The 10,318-nt window shown below is 38.1% G+C and overlaps 1 long non-coding RNA gene across 1 annotated transcript in view; it reads left to right on the plus strand.

Annotated features, from left to right (window-relative positions):
- The first annotated feature begins 4,873 nt into the window (after nt 1–4,873).
- LOC111726541 overlaps nt 4,874–10,318 on the plus strand; it is a 45,138-nt gene continuing 39,693 nt past the window's right edge. Inside the window, exons 1-2 of the long non-coding RNA XR_002774296.1 lie at nt 4,874–5,048; nt 6,649–6,705. This is a non-coding gene — a long non-coding RNA (uncharacterized LOC111726541). The remainder of the gene's footprint in view (nt 5,049–6,648; nt 6,706–10,318) is intronic.

The following is a 10,318-nucleotide window of genomic DNA, read 5'->3' on the forward strand; positions in this document are numbered from 1 at the left end:
AAAAAAAAAAAATGCTACTGATTTGTGTACATTGATTTTGTAACTGGATACTTTACTGAATTTATTTATCAATTCTAGGAGTCTTGTGGTAGAGTTGGCAGGGTTTTTTAGATATAATATCATCCTTATTATCAAACAAGGATAGCTGGACCTCCTCTTTCCTGATTTGCATTCTCTATATTTCTTTCTCTTGCCTAAATGCTCTGGTTAGGACTTCCAGTAATGCATTGAATAGAAATGGCAACAGTGGTAATCTTTGTCTTGTTCTAGTTCTTTTTCCCATTTAGTATGATATTTGTCTGTGGATTTTCTATATATAGCTTTTGTTATTTTGAGGTATGTTCCTTCTATGCCTAGTTTACTGAAGGTCTTTAGCAAGAAGAGGTGCTGGATTTTGTTGAATGATTTTTCTGCATCTATTTAGATGGTCATATAGTTTTTTTAAAATTCTGTTTATATAATAAATCACATTTATTGATTTGCAAATGTTGAACCATCCTTGCAACCCTAGGAAGACATCCGCTTGATCACAGTGAATTATCTTTTTGATGGGCTATTCGATTTAGTTTGCTAGTACTTCACTGAGGACTTTTGCATCTATGTTCATGAGGGATATTGGTATTTAGTTATCTTTTTGTTGTTGTTCTTGCTGTGTGTTTTCTTGGCTTTGGTATTAAAGTACTACTGGCTTTATAGAATGAGTTAGGAAGATAATTTTTAACACATTATATATTGACAGGTATAACCCCCCGAAACCAAAGCTCTTTGGAGCCCTCAATAATTTTTAAAAATGGAAGGGGTCTTGAAACCAAAATGTTCGAGAACTATTACTATAAAACATATTTAGGCTCTTATTCTCAGGATGATGCAACCCATCTGGAAAGCAGGGTAGTGATAGAATCTGACTATTGCTTTTCAAATATCCATCTGACTGCTGAGTGGGAAATTGACTTTGGAGAAGAAAGAGATGAAGCAAGAAAATGGTAGTTGTCATTGTGTTAGTTCAGGCAAAAGATAACTGTGGGTTGGTCAAGGATGATGTAAGTAGAGACAATTAGAAATGTCAGATTGGGGATCTATTTTGAAGATAGAGCCAATACAGTATATTGATTAAATGGTTTTCAGGTCTGAGGGAAAAAGGGCCAACACTGACTCCAAGGATTCTGGTCTAAGCACTTGGCTGGATGGTGGCTAGAAACCTACTGAGAAGAGGAAAAGAGTCTCGAAGCCCTACCATCCCCGGAGCAAGAGGCCTCATGAATCCACCATGTACTTGGAAAGGGTGCAAGTGATGAAAGGGAGAAAGAAAAAGGCATTGGTTTAATATTCGCAAAGTGCAATCCTGTTACATTATGTATAATCTAACCCTAGCTTTGTTTAAAAAAAAATGCATATAAAGGGACTAGAAGGAAGCACTAAACTGTTAACCACGCCATTATTGGCTACAGATTTGTTAGAGGATTTTATTCCCTCTCATCTAGGTTTTTGTATTTTACAGACATTTTACAGTGAGTATTTATTACTCAGAAATAAAATTATTTTTAGAAAAACTGTGTAAAATTCAGAAGTGCTACATGGTGTCTGTGAGCTTAAAGAGATCTCTATTTCAAGAGAAGGTATCCTTTCTTGAAAATATAAGTCAGAGTAAAATGCTTTACACACCAAGTTTATTTTCCTTCTATTTACACCTTTACAGAGAATTATTTTCTGCTATGATAGTTTCTTCAACTTTTTTTATTTAAAATTGAATCTAGGTTATATTTAACTCCTTTGGGTGATAATGAAAAGTTCTTGAATAGAGAATCTGAAAAATCCCTGACTAATACAGCCCCAGTGACGCGTCGGGCTAAGTTCAAAGTTGATCTCTTGTTTTCTATGTCCCCATGCTTGAAGGACACATTTAATGCCAATTTTTGGAGAAATCTATCTTAGAAGGAAACCACATATATCAGTGAGGGTATACATGTGACAAATAAACAGAGAATAGGTAGAAAGAAGTCCTCACTGAAGTTGGTGAACTTGATGTCCTGGTGAGCATGCTGTGTCCCTGATTTGTTGAGTGACCGCTTGAAAACTTTGGTCTGAGCAGTTGCTATGTCCAGAGGTCAAAGTGAAAGGGAAAGGGAAATGCCTCCTCCACACCTAATAAGACTCACTTTTCTTCTTTCCCTTTCACTGCCTCAAAAAGACTGTCAAAATAATTTTTTTTGGTTTGGTACACAGCTAAGAAAGCACTCAACTACTTTACAGTGAAGAGTGAGGAGGTATAATGGGACCTATAAATTGACAAACCATGGAAACTGTGGTTGACCACCTGTAAGTTGACCACCCTAGGGACTGTAACAAACCTGTCAACATATGGTCAACATAAGGATCTAGGCCTACCATACGGATACATACATGTGATACATGTCCAGTCCACGAAAACTAGGTCAGCTTAAGGAGATGGTCAATGTAGGTAGATGGTCTACTAAGGAGGTTCTACTGTAGTTCCCTCTCAAATCGCTGTCAGGGTCTTTAGAGTGAGGAAATAGCTTTTGTTCACCAAGAAGGTGCTGTATCTTCCTTGTGTTCAGAGCATTTACACTTTTACTTTCTCCTTCACAACCTCTACCTCTGGAATATTAAAAAAGTCATGAATTGTGTGACCCATTGCCCCATGGAGCAGCTTGGTGGGTTTCTGGGAAACCTTCCTTTTCCAGTGAGACACACTCTGAGGTCTGTCCTGTCCTTTTTCCTGGGCCCTTCCTGCCTATAATGACTGACTGGTTTCTGGTGCCAGCTGAACACAAAGGTAAGACACAAAATTTATACTGAACTTGTTAAGAAACTTGGGCCCAAACCTCTTTGCCTTACCTTATCACTCCAAATTTTGATCGGAGTTCATCCAGCCAATGCATCCTGGGATCACCTTTTAGTTATCTACCTGACTTCTGCCTCAATGACCACACAGTCATTCCACTAACCTGAAATACCCTCCTTCTGCCTGTCTCTCCCAGAAAAACTAATGAAAAAGAAATAAAATTATATTAAATTATGAAAATTGTGTTTAAAATTAAGGAACAATCTCTACTTTTTAAAATTGCAGCTAAATGGATTTCCAAAGAAACTGTTCTATGTAGTTTCTGGATTTAATTTAAAATGGAACAGGTACACTCATGGCACTCTCAATCTAAGGCATCCACTCACCTCCGGCAGGATGGTTTCCTAAGGTCTCCTCTAGAGCTGTGGTTCCACGTTTAACACAGGAGAAGTAACTCATCTCACAATTTGATTACATTGTCACAATATCTAGCTCAGTGGTTCTCAACCTTCCTAATGCCTCCTAATGCCACAACATTTTTTACAGTTCCTCATGTTGTGGTGACCCCCAACCATAAAATTATTTTTGTTGCTACTTCATAATTGTAATTTTACTACTGTTATTAATCTTAATGTAAATATCTGAAATACAGGATGTATTTTCATTGTTACAAAGGGGTCATGACCCACAGGTTGAGAATCACTGATCTAGCTAGTAAATACATGGGAGCAATAAATAAAAGTTTAAGTGTCTGCTAAGATTTTGGAAAGAAAATCAGTCTATTCTCTAAAAGGGAAAAAGTGGTCTCATGTACAGCAAATAAATAAGATTAGTCCATAAATAAGATTTCCCATGAAGGTAAATCTAGCAATTGTAAATGTTTTCTTGAAGAGTTTTGACAACAACCGAAAATCTGATCAAGGGCATGCGTGCTCTCTAGAAGGCAGGAATATCACATAAAGGGAACTGCAGTCAATTCTACTTACTCTATCTGGGTAAAGGCCATGTGAATCAAATGGGTGGCCAGAGTGACACAGAGAAAAGAAAAACTCACAAGTTATAAAATGATAATATTTGCCAGACTATATCCTGTGTGGAATTTGACTAAATGCAGATAGAATTATTAAAATGTGTGTATTCTGCTGGATAGGACTAACTCACAGAACCTCAAATTCTAATAAAATATCCTCCAACTTATCAATAGTCTTTTCATTCATTACAATATTTGCAAAGTGACTTTCAAATTACTAAATCAGGTTCCCAGCTACTTCAGTATTCATAGAAGGCATTCCAGATATAAACGATCTGGTCATTAGAGACAAAAATCCCTTACTTTTAATAAAAATGAAATCCTTTAGTGATATTATGTGGATAACAACACATATATCGAATAGGTTGTGATGTAGATAAAAACAGAAAATATATGTAATACATGTGGCTTGACCCATAATAAATATTTAATATTTTTCCTACCCTTTTCTCTCTCTTTGCTTCCACTCAAATTACAACAGATAAAAGATACAGAATAATACACGTTTTAGCCAGTTGATAAGAAATACCTGCCCAGCTCTCTAACTCCAACTAGTTGTATCCTCAGGAAAGAATTTGACCTTATCTGACAAACAGATGCCTCCGATAAACGTAGTGTTTGGACCAGATGATATCTGATTTCTCTTCCACTTATAATAAAAAAAAGAGACAGAATCTTTGAGATTGATCCTTAGGGTTTTATTCCACCTGAGATTTCATTATTCTGCTCAACCAATTTTTCTTAATATTAAACAAAATCAAATAATTTAAACAAATTTTCATGTTAACAAGGCAGTGAATTAGCAGTACTGAATGGACCTCCTCTTAATTTCCTACTAAAATACCCATGGGAATATACAAGATAAGAAAACTGGCACCTGCTTTATAAACTAAAGATAAGTGACAAAGATATGTCAAAGTTCAGAGGGACTTTCCACTAACTGCATCATTAATGGACAGAGATTGAGAAATATTTTCTTGGATGGCACAAACACTACCCTTTGAACCAGAACATCAAGAACAATCCCAAAGCAAGAGGAAGACTTTGACTCTCCCAACTGCTTGCCCTTAACTTCAGGACAAGGGATTGCACTGACCAGGAAAATAGGTGCCATCGCCCCCTGAAGTAGAGTTCTCATCTGAGCCAGCCAACAGTGTAACCGCTCTCTTTTCCCCATCAGTGGTTCCCTTTCTACATCCGTTCACAGATACAGAGGTGGGTGGATAACAGTATAATAAATACCAAGCAGGGGTGGGAAGAAAAGGGGTATTGAGAACAGTGTATGGAAAATATTAAGGGACAGAAGAGGAAATATTGTCTCTCATGTACTACAATTTTACAGGAATTGCATTTCTATCATAGTCAGAAATTCCAACTTCTTCCAGCAGATATATGCTATGCCTATGAGGCATTATATGTAGGACCTATGACCTCCCTGGCTAGATATGGGAAGAAAGACCTACCAGTCCCTGAGCAGGCAGTGAGGGAGTCTAAGACCACATCCGTCAGGGTCCACTGGTAATCCAGTACTGGATCTATGAAAGTATTCTGCAACACTGGAGAACATAGGGGAAACTGAGGCCTGATCTTTAGCATAAAACTTGTTTCCTGCTTGAGAAACCTAGAGAATCACGATAATAGCATGTGAGTTGTGTATGTTCAGGAGATCAGAAAAGAGAAAATGTATATGCAATGTGTGGCAATAATAATTATGGTAAAGTTTCTCTAGATTCCAAGGGTCTCTTGAAGCTAGAGGCAGAGGCTGTGCTCAAAGTCTGCAGTTTTGCAACAACAAAAGTGAAGACTCTCTGTCTGACCTTCTCCAGGTCCTCCCTAATCAGGCTAGTGTTGGGCAGCAGCTTTTGTCTACTTCTTCCCATTTTATGATAATAAATAGGGACCCGAGGTTTACTCAGAGGGCTCCTCCCGGAGTTCCTCAGTCCCACAACACAGACTGCCTCAAGCCTCTTCATTCCTGGCACCAAGACCCCCTCTTCTCATGACCCTCAACACCTCCAGGAGAAGGGGATATTTATACTAAAAACTCAAGAGAGCAACGGTGCCTGTGGCTCAAAGGAGTAGGACACTGGCCCCATATGCTGGAGGTGGCAGGTTCAAACCCAGCCCCGGCTGGGGTTGGGGAGGGGGTAAGGGAGGGACTCAAGAGTGAGCTTATTTCTTTAAATTATCACCACAATAACAAACAGAATAATTCTTTATTTCTAAAATAGTTACTTCAATGCTTTTACTAGCTAAATATTCTCAGGCCATTTCCCGGTTGATTCTGCTCATAACTTGGAATGTTTTGATCATAACTTTTCACACAAATTCTCCAAGATACAGACTAACTAGTGTAACTATATCACCCTTAATGGTTCTGTCAACTGGCGTATAGCAGGTGTAATCTGTCATCTCTATGATTGAATGTATTCTTAATTTGAAAGTAAACACCAAATGGAAATCCCTGTTGTGTTCAATAATGCATTAGACACAGTGCAGACAGTTGCCAGAGGATTTGGTTCTGCTTTCTCTACAATAAGTCATGTTGAAAGAATGACTACAATATTCTAACGTGTTATATTATCACCATCAAACTTGTGCTGGAAAGGCTTGGAGTCGGGATATTTTTGTTACAAAATAACAACCTGAATAAATGAAAGGCAATTCAGAACTTGCCCAATTTTTTTTTTTACCTCTGGGGTAGCAGATAGCTATATGTTAGGTTGTATGTCTCCTCCTAAATTTAGCTAAGTATATAATGTTTTAGGAATACGTTAATGATTAAGAGGTTTGTCTTTTTTTGTACTTTTGACAGTTTCCCTGCAGGGATGTAGAGGTGGCAGCGGCAGTGGCAGCGGCAGTCTGAGCTAATGTAAGTCAAACACACACGTACCATGTGTCGCCTACTGTGCTCGGGATTTTACTGACATTATCTCATCCTATCTTAAGGATCATTCTAGGAAATAGGCATGTAATTATCTCCATTCTACAAATAAGGAATGCAAATATGAGACATCTGGAGATGTTCTTCCAGAAAGGAAATCTGTAAGAGTGAAAAGGTATTGATTCACTGAAATCTGTGATAAATTAAATTTTGTGTATAGCCAGTAGGGTTTCTACATTAATTAGTTAAATTCCACAGGAGTTTACCTTGTACGAACTATGATAATTTTCCAGGCAATTAGGGATGTAACAATGAGCAAAACAGATAATACCACAAGGTGGCTTACTTTCTCCAGGTTATGAATAAACAAATGAGCAGGGGATATTCTCTATGAAGAAAAAACAAAGCATGGGAAGAGATTTGACAGTTGTGGGAAATGGCCAAGGATAATGAGAGTGCAATAGTGGTGGCTATGGATGGTCCTTCTGAGGAGTCAGTTCATCAGTAAAGGACTCAGGGAGCAAAGGTGTGAGACATGGGGAGATCTCCATAAAAAGGTGGATTAAACTGCAGGTGCAAAGACCATGGTGTGAAAACAGAGTTGGTAAGTTTGAGGAATAGAAAAAGGGAAGTGAGGCTGGGTTAAAATCAGTGAGGGGAAGATTGGACAAAATTTAGAAAGTTATGTGCCAACCTTTGGCAGGCCTTTGAGTCATGGTAAAGGCTTTGGATTCTATTCAAAAGTAGGTGAGGTAACCAGTTCTTTGCTATTCCAAACTTCTCCTCCTTCTCCCAGGGGCCTCATGAAAGGCCCTATTGCTGGGGCAGGACAAGGAAAATCATCCATTTGTGCATCTCTACTCCATTTCTCCTCTTGTCCTGAAAATCTGGACAAGCAACTTCCAGATCCATCTGTCGAAGGTGGCAGAGCCTCCATCACCTGGAACCCTAATGACCATATGAGGAAAAGTCTGGCCAGTAACCAGTTCACTCACCCAAAACTGTTATGTGAGAAAAAATTACCTTTCATTTTGTTGAGCTGCAACATACATATTACCATAACCTCGTCTACCATAGCACCCCCAATACCCACTCTCTCCCCTTTGTGCTACTGTAATAGAATGCTTCATTTCCAGCTTAGCCCGTGAGCATGTGGAATAACGGTTACATCCCTAAGCCTCTCTTGCAATTAAGTGTGGTAACATAACAAGTTTGGGCCCAAATGATGAGTAGAAGTGATATGTATCTTTTCAAGATTGCGTCCTTATGGAAAGGCACCTGGCCTCCCCTTTTCCAAATGCCTTGGCCTGAAAGCAGAGGTGGTGATGTGGACAAAGGTTACATAGTAGAGCATAGTAGACCAATAAGATGGGTTTTCCTGAGCCCCTAACCTATCTTATAAAACCCACAGTTATTTGGGGGCATAGATTTCAACACTTGCCTATATGCTAAATAAACTAGATGTCATTGAGAGGTTTTGAGTAGGTGAGACTAAATAATTAAACATAATCTGGCTTGTAGTTTAAAACACTGGCTGCTGGGTAGAGAATAAACTGCAGGGCCCAGAGTGCAATCAGAAAGATTGGTTAAGATGCTATGGCAATAATCTGGGTAACAGATGATGGAGGAAGCTAAGGAAGAAAGAAGCGGTAGGACTCAGAATAGTTTTGGAAGGTTGTGCCCATGGTATCCAATACAGACATGAGGTGAGGTGGTTGTCAGAAGAAAAGAAGAGAGAATGACTCCATCATTTCTGAATTGAACAATTGGGCACCAATTGGGAGCATTGGTAAAGAAGCAAGTCTGGGGAAGGAAATCAAATCAAAAGTTCTTTTCTGGTTGTTCATCCAAGTGAAGATGTCAAATGACTTTTATGGTATTTAGGCATTCTCAGTTTGGAGTTTAGAAAAGATGTTGAGGCAAGAAGTATAAATTCGGAGATATCAAATTAGTAAATTTATAACATAAGTACTAGCACAATTTCAAAGGGTCTTGATTACAGCAAGAATCCAGGTAAAATAGAGTAAATGTCATGGTGGATTGGCCCAATATAGCCTTGGCTATTTTCCTAATTAGAAACAGAATAGGACCTAATACTCATACCATCTGTTTGTTTATTTTTAATTGGCCTGAGGAACAACAATTAGTAATTACCCCTGAATCCTTCAAAAGATGACCTAATACTTAGAGGTAGAACAGGATTACTGGCATAACACCCAAGAGGACCACAGTAAATTGTCTTTTACTTAATTTTTAATCACAATAGCTATAGAAGCATCCCTGTCCATGTGCACTATGTGTCTCCTAAAGGAGAGGGAAAAACTTCATCACTGGGATCTGTACTTAGTGAAGAACAGGAAGAAATGGCATTTACACCTCCAAAAGCACAAAATAAAAGAGTTACCTCCCACTGTCACCTCCCGCCGCCTTTGTGAGTACTTATTCTCTGGACAATTGTTGTCTGTTTTTCCTGTTTGATATTAGCCTTGCCACTAATGTCTGGGAAGGAAATGAATGGTGCTTTGCTAAAATACTGAGACTCATGTAAAGACTCCCTGGACAATGAGATTAACTATCTAGACTGAATGACTTTTCCTAGTTAATGTAGGTACAATTTACAAGGGTCTGCTCAATATTTTTAAAATGATGAATAGCTGGAGCTTTCAATTGTGGATGACCAACATCAAAATAGCCTAGTAAATTGTAGCCTAGTAAAGAATGCCTATCACATTCTTGAATGGCATAAAGATATCATATATTATTTCCAAGTATTTTCTCCCTTACTTCCACATTCGATCCTGCTTTTATTACTTTTGCTACTTTATGTCATCTAAATCATTATGTCCCTGATTTAGTTTCCTCAAGATGTGACAAGCTACCACAGACATAGTGGTTTAAAACAACAGGAATGCATTTTCTCATAGTTTTCAAGGCCAAAAATCAAAACCCAGAGTGTCAGCAGGGGTGTGCGTCCTCCATAGACTTGGGGTATCTCTTTGGTTTCTGGTTCCATGGACCTAGCTTGTCTGAATGTTTATGATTCATGGTGAAAGATGAGAACTGCATCTGGGTTTAAAAAAAAAAAAAACTCTGGGTGATTCTAATGGTTGTTGTTCCCCATTCTTTCAAAATCTTAATTTTTAAAAATGTCATTTTTGTCTCTTACATCATCAATGCAGTAAAATACAATATCCTATCAACAATGGCAAGATAGTACAGGAGAATTTCTGGGCTTTGGAATCAGCCAAGCTTGAATGTGAAATTTGGCTGTATCTTGTCCTATCACCTAAGTTCTCCAAGGTTCAATTTTCTCATCTGTGGAACAGCGATCTTTACATTATGGTGTTATTGTGAAGATCAATGAGATTACATATGTCAAACCCCAACATATGCTCAGTCATCAACTACATGGAAACTGTTATTAGCAAAATGTCAATGTGGCAGACCATGTGATTTCATAGAGCTATAATATAGTCATCTAAAATAACTCATTAATCATATGTCAGGATTCATATAATTTTAATATAGGAAAAGAAATAATCTTTATAAGTTTGAAGATTATGGCAAGGTTCTACAAAATAGAGAATGTGGCAGAAAATAT

The sequence above is a fragment of the Otolemur garnettii genome, unplaced genomic scaffold (genome assembly GCF_000181295.1).
Source record: "Otolemur garnettii isolate 467f Iridium unplaced genomic scaffold, OtoGar3 scaffold00070, whole genome shotgun sequence".
Classification (NCBI taxonomy): Eukaryota; Metazoa; Chordata; class Mammalia; order Primates; family Galagidae; genus Otolemur; species Otolemur garnettii.